Genomic DNA, 15,661 nt, shown 5'->3' with positions numbered 1-15,661 from the left:
ACCTCTCCACAGGCCCTCCTCACTTCCCTCACTTCCCAGGCCGTGGCTGCATTTAAAGCTGCCCTTGCGATCAAGGATGCCCCCAGCTTCCTATAAATTCCAAGCCTTTTGCCCTTTCTGTTCCAGCACCACCCCATCAAGGCAGACCAGAGCTGGGTCAGGGCCTCCTTCAGTGCCACCAGCTTCCGTGCTCCCTGTTCATCGTGGTTGCCTGCCCCTTGCGCACGTGTTTGTCTCCACCAGTGGGGATGGAGAGGGGCTCCTGGGGAAGGGCAGTGTCCATGTCAGCCCAGGGCCCGGCACAGATGACCTGGGGAGAAGTGTTTGTTGAAGGAATGTTGTTTTGTCTCTTTCTCTAAAAGCTGAAACCAAAGAAAAATGCCACAACAGCTAAAAGCCTTCTGTGTGTCAGAGGTTCGAGGCTTGTTTCCCTTCTCAATTGGTACAAAATGCGCATCAACCACAACGCTTCTGAGGGGATTCTCTGGTCCCTCTGCCAGAGCAGGGGGCCTTGGAGGTGACCGCACCAAACAGGGAGTCTTGGAGACGTTAAGCAGTAGGAGCAGAGGGGAAGGGGCAGCCTCCTTCACATACACCCTCATTGATCCTGTCCCTCCAGTGGGGACCTGGGGGAGGCACTCAGAGCAGTAGGCTGATCGCTAAGGTGCTCTGTCCAGCTAGGGTGCTGGTGCTCCAGAGTAGGGAGCAAAAGAGAAGAGGGGAGGTGAGTAGGGAGTGGAGGTGAGAGGGCCAGAGAGAATGAAAACCCAGCCTGTTGGTGGTTTCTTCTTTTTTTAAGAGCCACAAGCTGAGATCAAAGGTGATATTTTTACAGCAACTGAAATAGAAAACCACTGGGCGCACAGTGGGAGGTGAGCGGCCGGAACACAGGCCCCTTTATGCAGCCTGCGGCCACAGCAAGCACGCTACCCTCTGCCGAGTGCCATGGGGCGTGAGGGACAGTGTGGCCTCCGTCTTCCCGACTCAGCTCCCAGAAAGAAGTAAGGGGGATGAGCCACAGCCCTCGGCGTCAGGAGAGGAAATGGTGGGCAGTGAAGGATGGTAACGAGTGAGCACCCGGGGCCCGACCACCCTCATCATTCCTGCTGCGGGGGTCAGAGTTACAGCTGGCCCCGTTCCATCCTCTCAGAGCCCTGTAAGCGGGGCTTACCGTTCCCCCCTGGGCTCCGGAGGAGAAAACCAAGGCTGCAGGGGGGGAAAATGACTCGGTCAAGTCCCAAGGGAGTTGGGAGTACATTCAGGACTAGAACCCCCGGGCTCCCGGTCCAACACCCTTTCTGTTCTCTGAAATCACTCCCACACTGACACGCCACGTCATTTATGGAACTGCCTCTATTACTGGCCCGAGCTGGCCCTGGCAGAACTGGAGCCATACTCCGCTGTACTACAGGCCTTCACAGTGCCATCACTGCACCGGCAGCAAGAAATGCACATTCTCAGGCCCAACCCAGACTTACCGAACCAGAAATTCCGGCAGGGTTTCCCAGTGCTTAGTATTTTTTTTTTTTTTTAATGTTTATTTTTGAGAGAGAGAGAGAGAGAGAGCACAAGTGGGGGAGGAGGAGACACAGAAGTCAAAGCAGGCTCCAGGCTCTGGGCCGGCAGCACAAAACTCCATGCGGGGTTTGAACTCACGAACTGAGAGATCATGGCCTGAGCAGAAGGCTGATGCTTAAGGGACTGAGCCACCCAGGCGCCCCCCACCCCTCACCCCATAGTTTAATATTTTAATGAGCTCTCTGGGTGATTCTGGTGCAAGCTAAGTTTGAGAATCACTGTACTGCATTACCTCAGTTTCCACATCTGCAGTTCAGGGAAAATTACAATGCCCATCTCATAAGACTGAGCCCATTATCTGCTAACACATATGCTTGGTGTGTACCCTGTGCCAGGTATCCTTCTAACCCCTTTAAAAATAATAACTGATTTATGGGGCGCCTGGGTGGCTTAGTCGGTTAAGCGTCAGCCAGGTCACGATCTCGCGGTCCGTGAGTTCGAGCCCCGCGTCGGGCTCTAGGCTGATGGCTCAGAGCCTGGAGCCTGCTTCTGATTCTGTGTCTCCCTCTCTCTCTGCCTCTCCCCTGTTCATGCTCTGTCTCCCTCTGTCTCAAAAATAAATAAAACGTTAAAAAAAAAATAATAACTGATTTAATTGCAGGACCCTCTGAAATAGGAATGAATAGCATCCTCATCACACCGAGGAGGAAATGGAGGCACAGAGAGGTAAAGTTACTTGGCTAGGGTCCCCAGCTAGTAAGTGGCAGAGCTCTGGAATCTAAGCTCCTCACAGGTAACCAACAGGAAGTTGGTCTCAGCAGAGGGTCTGCAGAGGGTCTGGCTCCCAGAATGTGTTCCAGGCACGGCTGAGGATATGATGATGGCAGTTGCTATTACCTCACCTGAAGCTGAGATGATGAAACGGATTTTGGAAACGTACAATCTGCTGTCTTGTCAAGAGGGGAAAAATGAGTTAGCCGCAAAGGCAGCCTCAGTGTCTAAGACCCAAGGGCAGCCCACGGGCCCTCACCATTCAGGCAGTTTTCAAACCACAATATACTATCTTGGTCTTCTGGAAACGTCCCAGTTTGCTGCAGGGAAGAGCGTGGGCTAGAACCTTAGTTTGGCCACTCAGGGGCTGTGTGACCTTGTACCGGTCACCTCACCTGTCTGCACCTGCTTTTCTTCATCTGTGAAGTAGATGGTGACAGTTTTAGCCTTGCAGGGTTCCTGTGAGGGTTGTGCCCTGCCCAGAGCATGCACGGAGCTGGCCATCAAAACGAGGCTTGCCCGCTCTCTTTCCCCCTCCCTGGGGCTACCTCCGTGGAAAGACCGGTGCTGGACCCAGAAAAAACTTGGAAGAAGAAATAACTTCCCAAGTGCTCCAAATGCATTTATCCTCCAGCCTCCCTGCCCCTTTCCAGATCTTGAAATAGCCACCCCAGCCAGGGGTTCTGGGGAGAAACACTGGCACCTGCTGCATCCAGGCAGGGAGTTAAGTAACCTGTAAAGGGAAGAGTGTCCCCTGCGTGCCACCGCCATTGGCCAGCCCTCCGCAATCAGCGCGAGCATCTGAGCGTCCGCCTGCGGTGACGCATTTTGGCCCAGACATCTGAAGCTCGTTAGCTGCCTGCCCCCCGGGGGACTGACCCTGCTTGGTGAGAATTATCCCAGAGCCACAGAGGATGGAGCAAACGAAGACCAGGTGAGGTGTGGCTACAAAAGGGGGGAGCATAGTCTCCTAAGCGGCCTCTGGGGACCCCTGAAGAGTGGAGGAGACCGGGAGAAAGCCCCGGGGCTGGGCCCAGCTCCAGCCCAGCCACCAGCTCCCTGGCTGCGTAAACCAGAGACATGGGGTGGCAGGGGGGTCCCTCTCCCTCTTTGGGCCTCAGTTTCCCCATGTGTACTTTAGAGGAGGGGTGATCAAGGCACACACTGAGGGCCTTCCAGGCTGACACTGTGGGGTCCCAGCCTGACTTAGAATTCCTGGCCTCTGAGGTTTAGCCCAGTGCTGACAGGAGGTGAGTGATGGGTGGTGGGCGGGAAGATAACTCAGGAATGGAGAACCAGTGATTCCTCCCTTGGCCCCAGACAGCAGAGGGGAGTTGGCAGGGAAAAACCAGAAAGTGATGCTGCATTCTAGAACAGTCAGCTGGGTGCCCTCTCGGTGCCCATGGGTGGCAGAGATGGTGTGAGTCTCCAACTGGGCAGATGGCGGGGGTCAAGGCGGGGGAGTCCACCCTGCCATCAAGATAGGCCACTGTTAACTTTCACCTAGCAGTTTTGATTGGCTCCTTATTTTATGCCAAACACTATTCTAAAAACACTGTGCACATATTAAAATCATTTGACCCTTTCACTCGTGGCAGGTCCTGGGTGATTGACCAGCCTAGAGTCTGACCCTCACCTGGCCAGTCCTGACATTGGCCTTTTTCAAGGCACCCAGAGAGGTCAAACAGACTGGCCCTCACCACGTCGCTCAAGATCAATACCTCCTCCCCTCGCTGTTAAAACTGACACGGGAGAGTCTCCTTTGCCGCTGACAGGAGTGCTCTTGTCCCTCCCCAGTCTCCTTCCCTCCTGGCAACCGAGCCTCTGGAAAACTGTTGCCTGCTGGGCCCGGAATATGACCAAAGGGGCGAGGAGGACTAGTACAGAGGGTGGTTCACACGGGTTTGGTGAAGCCTGATGAACCGTTTTCACTCTGACCGGAGAGGCCCTCTGTGGGGACCTGGACGGGCATGTCCCTCAGACAGTGACTCTGACTTACTGGACAGCATGGCCAAAGTGGGCTTCTCTGAACTTTGACTTTTCTCTGGACACCTCATACCTGGGTGGCTGTGTTCTTTCTTTGGGTGGCTCAGTATCGCTGATGACCAGGCTAGACAGCTGTGTCCTGAGTCAGGGAGACTTTTTGATTCATTTACCTCTCATGGGGCAACCTTATTACTGGCATTTCTAAGAAAAGCCTTAGAGAGAGGCAGGCACCCACCCAAGTTCACACAACCAGTCAGGACTGGGGCAACCCTGGATTCCCAGACCATTTTCTTTTTTAATTTTTTTTTAACGTTTTTTATTTATTTTTGAGACAGAGAGAGACAGAGCATGAACAGGGGAGGGTCAGAGAGAGGGAGACACAGAATCTGAAACAGGCTCCAGGCTCTGAGCTGTCAGCACAGAGCCCGACGCGGGGCTCGAATTCACAGACCTCGAGATCAGGACCTGAACCGAAGTCGGCCGCTCAACCGAATGAGCCACCCAGGCGCCCCTCCCAGACCACTTTCAATTAAATAGTTTATCACTTTCAAATATGAAAAAATGAATTCTCTCAGTGCAAAAAAAAAAAAATTAGAAAATACCGTAAGCAAAAGCAAAATACCTTTAGTTTGTTTCTCTGAGAAACTTCCATTACCCGTTCCCATCCCTTCTCTCTCCCTGGGGACTCAGCCACACTCCCCCAGCCCCAGCCATAATCAATACCTCATCTCCTTTTGCCAACAGCTGTTCCCTGAGGAATAAGCCTTGACAGCAGATCCTGGAAGACAGCCTCAGACCGGAGGCTGGGAAGGCCTGGCGTCTCTTCCGGAACAGCACAGCTTCCGCCCAAATGGAACTGTTTAAATGCAGGATATAGCGGGGAATACTCCCGGCTAGAAGCCCAGAGCCTGCAACCACCCCTGCCCGGTCTGTGGATCAACTGAGCGACCTTGGGCCGGTCCCTGCCCTCTCAGTTTCTCCCACTGTAAAATGAAGACTTGAACTTGACCGAGTGTTTCCCCCACGGCCTTTATCAGTCGGTCAGCTTGTTGTGGGCAAAGACCGTGCCCTCTCCTTATAAGTGGACCATAGAATTTAGAGTCAGAGGACAGGGCTCCAGCTCCCCGTCACTCCCTAGCTGTGTGACTGTGCACGGGGCACCACACCACTCTGTGCTCTGCTCCCCCATAGAAAAACACATGTCAGAGTGCTTGTCCTCTGTGTGTCCCACGGCTGTCATAGATCCCGCGAGAGGTGGACCTTACAGACCTGTGAGCAACACAGGGCGAGATGCTCTGCTGGGGTGTTACTCCAGGGTACCCCCTGCTTGCCCAGTGCCTGGCTCCATCCTGGCTCAGGGGGTCTGGCCCAGGCTTGTAGATGGAGTCTGTGCCTGCTCGCGGGCACACGGAGCTCTGGCAAGAGGAGTGTGTGGACCCTGGGCCCGGCCCACCGTATGAAGTGTCAGTAACGTTGCCCAGAGGGCCTCGGGGCCCATGACATCATGGACAGCAGTTTCCATGTTGGAGCTCACAGAGCTAAGGCCATTTTAAAAAAATAGCACTGCCTTTTTTCCTTTCTTTCTTTTTCCACTTTGGCTATGACATGGAATGTGAGAGCAGCTAAACTATTGCGGGAAGGAGAAGAGGCTGGGTTCATAGACTGACTCTGCTTTCTGGGGTCCTAAAAACAATGCCAAACCTGGGAGGTCTGGCCCCTGCTTCCTCATGCCCGCCTTGACCCCACTCCAGGCTGCCCTGACGGGACCAGGGGGGTGGCCAGTCATGGTCTGCCTCTGGTTCCCAGGTAACCTTTCTGGACCTCAGCTTGCCATTTGTTATGGACTGGATGTTCATGCTCACACCTGCCGCCCCAGATTCCGATGTTGGGTTCCTATTCCCCAGTGCCGCCCCCTACAGTTTGATGGTATTTGAGGTAGGGCCTTTGGTAGATAATTAGATGAGGGCATGAAGGTGGTGTTCCCATGACGAGATTAGCGTCTTTATAAGAGGCAGAGACATCAGAGCTCACTTTCTCTGTCTCTCTCCCTGCGTGTGCACCAATAGGTTGTGTGAAGACACAGTGAGATGGTGGCCATCTGCAAGCTGGGAGGTGAGCCCTCAGCAAGAACCAATCTGTCAGCACCTTGATCTGGGACTTCCCAGCATCCAGAACTGTGAGGCGTAGATGTCTGCTGTTTAGGCCATCCAGTCTACGGTATTTTGTTCCAGCAGCCTGAGTGAACTGAGGCGCATCTATGAAACAAGGAAAATAATCCCTCCCCTAACTATCGCTGATGAGAATAATGCAATAATAGCTAACCATTTATTTTGTCACGCGTTCATTCGGTCACTATTTCTGAAACACCTATGAAACGGGCACCGTTTAGGAGCTGGGGTGCAGCAGCGAGCAAAGCAGACAGAAACCCCTGCTCTCATGGAGCTGAATTCCAGTCTGCGAAGACAGACAGTAACCAGAGAAAGAAGTGGGGGATACAGTATGGCCGATGGATGGTGGTGAGCGCTGAGGAGGAAAAGCCGGCCTGGAGGGAGGATCAGAGTGCCAGGAGGGAGGGGCAGGGTGCACTCTGATATAGGGTGGTCTGGACAAGTGGCCCTGAGAAGGGGATGGGAGGAGGAGAAGGAGATGGGCCACGTGCTCACTTCCCCGGCTATGGAAAGACACCGACTCTTGTGGGAAGCAGCGTACAAGTGTGAAATGATCTCTAGGTATGTCTCCTGTGCCCCCAGAGCCCTCAGCTCCATTCTGGGTGCAGGCAGGGCTCTGAAGCGTTAAAGGCATAGCTATCGATGGTACAGTCTCATTCTCCCTGTTAGATGCAATGTAATAGGCCTTTGCTAAACAGCTCTTCTGTGTCAGACACCGGAGGATGCCTGGGGGTGCCAGAGAGAACCCAGACATGCTGCCTAACGAAGCAGACTGAGTGTCAGGAGGCCAGGGCTCTGGGCCTGGCCCTGCTGCTGGCTGACGATAGGACCTTAGATAGGGGACCACCCTCTCTGGGCCTCAGATGGGGATGGCGGTTTCTTTCTGGGGTGATGAAAATGTTCTAAAATTAGATAGTGGTCCCGGTTGCACAACTTTGTGAGCATACTATAATCCACTGAATTGCACATTTAAATTTTTATTTATTTATTTATTTAGTTAGTTAGTGAGTTAGTTTTGAGCATGAGCGGGGGGAGGGGCAGAAAGAGAGGCAGACAGAGGATCCGGAGCAGGCTCTGCACTGACAGCAGAGCCCGATGTGGGGCTCAAACCCACGAACCATGAGATCATGACCTGAGCCAAAGTCAGACACGTAAACAACCGAGCCACCCAGGCGCCCCTAATCCACTGAACTGCACATTTAAAAAAACAACAGCAAAGGTGGGGTGCCTGGGTGGCTTAGTCCGTTGAGCATCCAACGCTTGCTTTTGGCCCAGGCCATGATCCCAAAGTTGTGGGATTGAGCCCCGCATCGAGCCCTGTGTCGGGCTCCACACTGAGCATGGAGGCTGCTTAAGATTCTCTCTCCCCCTCTGCCACCATCCCCTGCCTCTATAAATAAATAAATAAATAAATAAAAATACTTAAGAATAAATTAAAAAGAAAACAAAAAACAACAAAAGAAAGATGGTTGGTTGGACAAGATGATTTCTAAAAGAAGGAACGCCAGTATTTTTGGGGCCTACAATACCCCTGGGCCAGGACTCAGCCCGTTATCTCACAGTATCTAGAGTTCCCTCTGGTTCCGACTTCTCGTGATCCATCACGATGGTATTCACACTGCGATCGCTCATCAGTAAGTCCAACTTGGGCCCCTCCTTCAGGCCTAAAGCTAGTCTAGAGTCCGGGGAAGGGGAGGGCCGGGGGTGCTGTCTCTCCCCCACAAAGCTCAGAGCCTGTGGAAGAAATCAGAAGTGCACCTTGTACCCAAGAGGTTGTTTTTTTTTTAGGACTAGCTCCTTCCTTTCCTTTCCATGTATAGGGAAGAACCCCAAATTACACGATGGCACACAACCAGGTGGCCGTACTGGGGGCCCTGGGAGTTGATTTATTCACCGTTACACTGGGGCCTTTGGCTAGAGCGTCCAGGATACAACAGTGGGTGAGTCAGACCCAGCCCTGCCCTTAGGAAGGGAGACAGACTTTTAAGCAACCAAATACATAATTAAGAATTTCTTTCATGCCTGTGATTGTCATCGGTGCTGTGGAGGAAAATACACGATATATTGAAGGCACCGGTGTGGCTTGAGCTGAGTTCTGAAGGCGAGTAGAAACAATGAAGGGGTGTGGAGAGGTGGTGATGGCATAGGGCGGGCTGTTCCAGGCAATGCCAAGACCCTACGTGTCTGCAGAGGAAGGCCAGTGTGCACGAAGAGGGTGGGGGGCAGGGGGGCCAGCCACAGGCACAGGCCAGGCCCAGCCACACAGGACCCTCGAGGCTGGGTACCCTATATACCTGTGTCTGTATGCTTGTTGTCCCTACTCACTCCCAGCTTTCCCGGTCCAGAGAATAAACTACAGCCACCCTACTTATGGGCCCCATTCAGGCGTTTGTGCAAAGAACAACCAGTGTTCCAGGAAGGCCCGGTCATTGCTTCCTCCCTCGCGGCCTCCAAGCCTGCGGCTCTGCACGTCCGGGAGCAAGGGCCTGCCAGCCTGAGCAGCCGCGGTGGTTATTTGAGCTGGATGATGTGTGAAGAACCCTGCTTGGCAGCCCCCTGGCCATCCGGCCACGCTGCCCTCCTCCTGGGCAGACCCTGCACCCCCACCTCCCCCCATGCCGGCCCGCCAGTTTCCCCCACTTCACTATCTTGAGGTGAGAGCTTTTCCACCAGGTCTCAGGCCAAGCATGGTTCTTGGCTCCAGGTTCGGTGAGCCGGTTTCCGGCCATCCCCGCCCTCTGCTGCTCCCCGAGGACCCGCTCCAGGCCTCGGCTGCGGCCTCATGCTCTTTCCACTCTCGTTTTTTCTTTTTCTCTCTGTGTGACTTTCCCCGAGCCGGGCCTCTTTCTATCTTGCCTTTTTTTTTCCTCCCTTTTCTCTAGGGTAGCGAGGGCATTAAGGGAAAAGCATGTGCTTTAGGAGAGATGGAACAGGGTTCAAATCCTAGCTCTGTCACCTGCTGGCTGTGTGATCTTGGGCAGATGTATCCTTCTCTCTGAGTCAGCTGTGGGTTCTATGAATGGGGACGATCCTCCTGTTTCTCTGGGTGGTTGTGAGCGGAGAGGAAGTTCACAGAATGCCTCCGGGGGAATAGGAGGTAGTTGACAAATGGTAGTTTCCTTTTCCCTTCCTTTTGCACATTCTTCTCCCTGAGCTTCTGCGGGTTTTGCTCACTTAAGCACAAAGTGAGAAACAAAGCCTCACCCCCCCCACCCATCGCTAGACCCCAACCACCTTGCTCTCTCTCACACAGCCCCACCACACCCAGACTGAGTGCAGCCAACAGCGTCAGGACACGTGTGGCCTGCTCGCTGCTAGCCCCGTGGCCGAGAGGCCTTGCTGGATGTCCTGGCTGGGACTCTCTGCCATGGGATTCCCGACAGGGACATGGGAGGTGTCTTCTGAGCTATGCTATGACGCAGGCACCAGAGTCTTTTGGTTTTTCACCAACCTAAGGACAAGAGAGGCAGCCTTTCAACATCCCCTCACTCCTTGCACACTTCGCACTGCTCCCCCTCCCCATCACACCTTGCCACTTTCTAGCTTCCAAACCATTGCTTGTGTCCCCAACCCCGCCTGGAACCCCCTTCTGCTTCCTCCCTCTCATTTTGAGCCTTATACTAGCTCTGGGACTTAGATGTGACAGAAGAGGAAACGGAGGCTCAGGGGTACCTAGATGTTGGTATTTTTTACAGTGAGAATGTGTTCAGGGGTGCCTGGCTGGATCAGAGTTCAAGCCCCATATTGGGCATGGAGCCTACTTAAAAAAAATATAAAAACTGAAAAGAGAGAATGTGTTCAGGACAACATATTGTGCTATTTCTTAAAAGACAAAGTGAAGTAGTTTGCCTGGGGTTATACTGGATCTGGTCCATGGGATTTCACAGTTTTCATTTGTTCTCCCCCCTCTGCCACACTCTCTGTCACACAGTTGTGACTATAAGGACCTTACTGTAACTTACTGCTTGGATGTCATTTAAAAAAAGGTAATTATGTAAATAAACCCATAGATTTATGGTCAATTAATTTATTATTTTTTTAATTATATAGAGAGAGCATGAGTTGGGGAGAGGGGCATAGGGAGAGAGAGAGAGAGAAAGAGAGAGAATTGGAAGAAAGCTCCACTCTCAGCATGGAGCCTGATGCAGGGCTCGATCCCACGACCCTGGGATCGTGATCCCAGCTGAAATCAAGAGTTGGGTGCTCAACCAACTGAGCCACCCAGGCGCCCCCTATGGTTAATTTTTGACAGGAGAGCCAAGACAATTCAATGGGGAAAGAATAACCTTTTTAATAAATGGTGCTGAGACAACTGGATACCCACACACAAAATCCCCTACCTCACACCATATACAAAGACTAACTCAAAATGGATCACGGATCTAAATAAGAGCTAAAGCTAGAAAGCTCTTAGAAAAACACGTTGGTGTGCATCTTTGTGGCCTTGGATAAGACAATAATTTCTTAGTTATGACACAAAAAACATGAGCAACCAAAGGAAAAAATAGAAACTGGACTTCATAATACTTAAAAAATTTTGCGCTTCAAAGGACACTATCAAGAAAGTGGAAAGACAACCTAAATAATGGGAGAGAATACTTGCAAAAGAGTATGTGGTAAAGATAGAACATCCTAGTATCCTGTATACATTAAAGAACTCCTATAACTCAACAATACTTTTTTAAAAAAGATAATCCGATATTTTTGATGAGCAAAAGATTTGGATAAACATTTCTCCAAAGGAGATATACAAATAGCCAGCGAGTACAGGAAAAGATGCTCAACACCATCAGCCACTGAGGAAATGCACATCACAACCACAATGAAATACCACTTCACATCCACTAGGATGTCCAAAATACAAAAGACAGAAAATAATAAGTGCTGGGGAGGATGTAGAGAAATTAGAACCTTCATACACTGCTGGAAGAAATGTAAAATGGTGCAGCCACTGTGGGAAGCAATTTGGCAATGCACCAAAAGTCATATAGAGTTACCATATAATCCAGCAATTCTACTCCTCTGTATATATGCAAGAGACTTGAAAGCATATATTTCATACAAAGCTTGTACATGACCGTTCAGAGCAGCGTTATTTATAATAGCCAAAAAGTGGAAGCAACCCAAGTGTCCACCAACTGACGAATGGACAAACAAAATAGGGTATTCCATGCAGTGAAGAACTATTATCCAGTTATAAGAAGAAATGAAGAAGTACTGATATAGGCTAAAACATGGATGAACTTGAAAATGAACTTGAAATGTCTAGAACAGGAAAATCTATAGCAACAAAAAGGAAATTAGCGGTTGCTATGGGCTGAGGCATTGAGTGGAATGGGGAGTGATAGGTGTGGGGTTTCTTCGTGGGCTGATGGAAATGTTCTGAAATTAGAAAGCGGTGATGGCTGCACAAATTTGTGAATGTGCTAAACACCATTGAACGGTACACTTTAAAAGGGTGCGTGTGTATCTCGATTATGTCTTTTTGTTTTTAAGTGGAGGGGACCTTGCAGAACACTTAACCCAATATCCACCTCCCACCCCCACCCCTGCCCATATGAAAGGTAGGGAAGTTATAGCCCAGAGAGGGGAAGAATCACGCAGCAAGTCTGAAATAGAGTAGGTATAGAACGCAGAACTATATCTACTCCCACCCCTCCTGCCCAGACACTCAGTTCCTGGAGGACAAGAGCTTTTATTAATCTTTTATTACATTTTTATTAAAGTGTGCATAGCACATCGCAGAAGTAGTAGTCAGGACGGCTCCTGTTGCAAGAGTCTAGAGAAAGATCTAATTCCAATGAGCCTAAGGAACACGGATCCACGGGCCCACACACCTGGGAGGGACAAGGGTGTGCTTGTGAACTCAAATGACCTCCCCTACGCCCCTGCCTGTTTCTCTCTTCCTTCCTCCTTCTCCTCGTCTTCCTCACAAGGCCGGAAGCTCTGGGGAATCACACCTTTAGAGCTTTCATTCCACACGGGAGCTAACTGCTTTCTCCCAGAACCCATTTGTGCAAGCTGAGGACAACAGCTCTGTTTGGTCTAGTTGGGTCATATAATATGGCTAGGAAGATGGAATTCTCCAGAAGGCCAGGCCTTCTAGCAGACTACTGGTCTCTGTGACCGCTCCCTAGAAACTCAGAAAGTAGGAGGATGGCAGGGGAGAGATGCTTTTACCATCAGGAATGGGAGGGAGGCTGGACAGGCAAACATCCAGCTGCCCTCTCTCCTTAGAGTCCAATGTGGGAGGGTCTAAGAGCCAAGGAAGAAGGCAGCCAGTTTTTAGATGCAGAATGACCTGAGATGTAAATCCCAGCTTTTCACTTTCCGGCTACGTGCAGGAGGGCAGGTGACACTTCCAGACCCCAGCCTCTGTTTTCTGGATGGCAAACGAGAACAGTGGCTCCCAGCCCATAGATGAGTAAATATTTGAGATACGGAACACAGAGTGACAGCCCGGAGGTAGGCACACAGTAGGGGCAATGCTAAGGGGAGTTATCATTGTTATTGATGTTTTGGTGGATGTTCAGCCTTGGGTCAGAGGCTGAGGATTCTGAGAAAAATGCTTCAGACAATGGAGACTTGCCAAGGCCCAGATCTCTGGCCCAGGGCTCGGAGGGTGGCAATGAAAGGGACCGCTCCTCCCTGAGTAAGGATCATATAAGGTGTCATATCTCTTGGGCATGACTCGGGGTCAGCCAAGTGTTGTCCCAACCTGCTGGTGACCTTGGGTTGGTGACCTGCTCTTTCTGAGCTCAGTGTCCGCTGAACAAGAGAGCACTGCTCCGGATGACTGCTCAGGCTTCCTCCTCATCTAAGGCTACTGTGACTTAACAAGTGTCACCTCCTGAAGTGGCTTACGCCCCCCCCCCACCCCCCCCCATTCTATAAAGGGATCGAGTAGCCCTCATTGATGAGTTGAGCTCTGCTCTTTGCAAGGTGCTGTGCTGGGCGTGGGGACTCAGATGACTCTGACTGGGCCCTGAAGTTTGCTAGAGGAATAGACATGGTCATCTAATGAGGGGAGCTCAGTCACTGACTCCCTGTGTGACCCTGGGTAAGTCGCCCCCCTGCTCTGGAGCTCTCTTTTGCCCCATTTGTAAGGGAAAGAGTTAACCATGGGGATAACAGCCCGTGGCCAGGCCCACAGCCCCATCTGGTCCCAAAGAGGTGGTTGGGTAGCCCATCCCCCATACCTCAGCCTCTGAGTCTAGTGACATCATCTCAAATCCTCTGTTTCCCTGGCAACTGGGGTGCTGGCTGAGGCTCCCCAGGGGCCCAGGCCGTCTGGATTTCCTTACATATAACTGTACCTTGTCCACATTTTCACAATTAAATTGTCAGTTTGGGTTAAGTGTTGTCTGCTGACAGCTGTCAACCTCTCTCTGGCTCCCCTCACTCTTCACCCAGGGCAGGTAAGTGAGAACATCTTCCCCAGGCCCTCAGTGCTGTGGAAAGAGGCTAGGATGGGAGCGGGAGGCAGGAGATCTAGGTTCCGGCCCAGCTGTGCCATACATTTGCTGTGTGGTCTTGGGCAAGTCACTTGCCCTCTCTGGGCCTAGGTTTCCCCATCTTAAAAATAGGGCTGATCATCCCTGCCCAGCCTCCCTCCTTCCCAAGGTAGCTGCGAGTCTCAGAGGAGCCCGTAACTGTGGCAGGGCTTAAAAACTGCAAAGCTCAGCTTGGATGCCAGGATGGTTCATAAAATGAGAGAGCAGATCTGGAAAGGGATTCCTCTGAGTCCCCACCAGATAAATGGGTAGGGTTAGTTCCCCCTCTGGTCTACCCTGCATCCGGGTCCTGGCCCTAAAGACACAGAGTACAGGTACCGGGCCAGAGGGTCAAGGGCCCTGCTTCCCGTGACAAGTGTGCCCATGCTGAGTGGCCAGGCTCTCTCTCCCCATGATGGACCTAAGCATCCCTGCTCCCACCCCAATTCTCCCCTCTCAGGCTCCCAGGAACTCTCTCTCACCTCCCCTCCTGATTCCACCCCGCCCCCCCCCCCAAGATCCGCCTGGACTTGAATCCCATACCCGATCTCATCCCCCCCTGCTTCAGACCTCCTCCAGGCTGCCCTTGGCAAAGCCCACGCTGCTTAGCCCAGCACTCAGGGCATGGGCCTGTCTTCCCCAGTCACTGTCCTTCCTGCTGCCCTAGATGCCAGCAGCACCGAGCCCCTGACTCACCCTTCCCTGAAACCAAACTTCTCCCTCTTGTCTTTGCTTAAGCTGCTCCCACTGCTGGGAATGCCCTCCCCCACCCCGGCCACCTGACAATTCCTCCCCCACCTGCACATTATTTATACAGACATGAACGCTAAGTACAAATGAGCTCTCCATCTGGAACTGTTTATGTACCTGGCAGAAAAGGAACTAACCTTTATCAAGGACCGATTACGTGCAGAGCATTTTACATATATCATCTCTTTAAGCCCCACTGTAACCCTAGGCGGTAAATTTCACCACTCCTATTTTCCAGATGAGATAACTGAGGCTCAGAGACAGGAAGTGTCTTATCCAGGGCCGTACAGAGGTGGGATTGGGGTTATACCCTAAACTGTGCGATCCCAGAACGCGTGCTTGTTTGGGGCCCTGGTGGAAACACTTCCTTATGGTTACGAGGTGGCCGGCATTCTGTGTACATGGAAATACTTGCTATTAAGGGAGGTTGTGCTGTTTTGCAAATGCCAGGAGCCACTGTGATATACCTAAGGATGTCACATAGAATAGGGGATGCAGGCAGAAGCAGGGCCACCAGAGGGGTCATAGGTCTGTGCTCTAGATGGAGGAGAAGCTTCTCCCAGGAAGAGGTTGTTCTGGAGGCAGGGAGCTCCCTTCCCTGGGGGTTTGTATGCAGAGGCCGGGTGAGGACATTCACTCACTCACCTGGCAACTTTGGAGCACCCACTGTTCGGGGCCTTGACGGAGCCCCCGGGGAGGCAGCGTGGGCGAGATAGAGCCAGTGGCTAACCACATGATGCTCCCCGCGCCGTGGAGACATTTCTGCTCCAGCAGCCAGAACTTCAGAGATATGACAGGGTGGATGGCCCGACTCCGCGGTTCTGAAATGACCTTAGACAAATGCGTATTTTTAGCTTTTTCACTGTTGAAGCCTAGTTGCTTCAGGCGTCTCTTGCCAGGTAACAAACCATGTCGATTTTTAGTGGCTGAAAGGAGCAACTGATGGATTCCCCTGATTCTGTGGGCCAGCTGGGC

General features: G+C 51.9%; 1 long non-coding RNA gene across 3 annotated transcripts in view; it reads right to left on the bottom strand.

The window, feature by feature from the left end:
* Positions 1-9,068: 9,068 nt before the first annotated feature.
* Positions 9,069-15,661, bottom strand: part of LOC113593774 (uncharacterized) — a 13,845-nt gene continuing 7,252 nt past the window's right edge. For all 3 annotated transcript variants that reach the window (XR_008290510.1, XR_003414105.2, XR_008290509.1), the window contains 2 exons: positions 15,332-15,517; positions 9,069-9,894 (listed from right to left, as the gene is read on the bottom strand). This is a non-coding gene — a long non-coding RNA (uncharacterized LOC113593774). The remainder of the gene's footprint in view (positions 9,895-15,331; positions 15,518-15,661) is intronic.

This window comes from Acinonyx jubatus, chromosome D1 (assembly GCF_027475565.1).
Source record: "Acinonyx jubatus isolate Ajub_Pintada_27869175 chromosome D1, VMU_Ajub_asm_v1.0, whole genome shotgun sequence".
In the NCBI taxonomy this organism is placed as follows: Eukaryota; Metazoa; Chordata; class Mammalia; order Carnivora; family Felidae; genus Acinonyx; species Acinonyx jubatus.
Note: the sequence above shows the minus strand (reverse complement) of the source record. Positions and strands in the feature narration are given on the sequence as shown.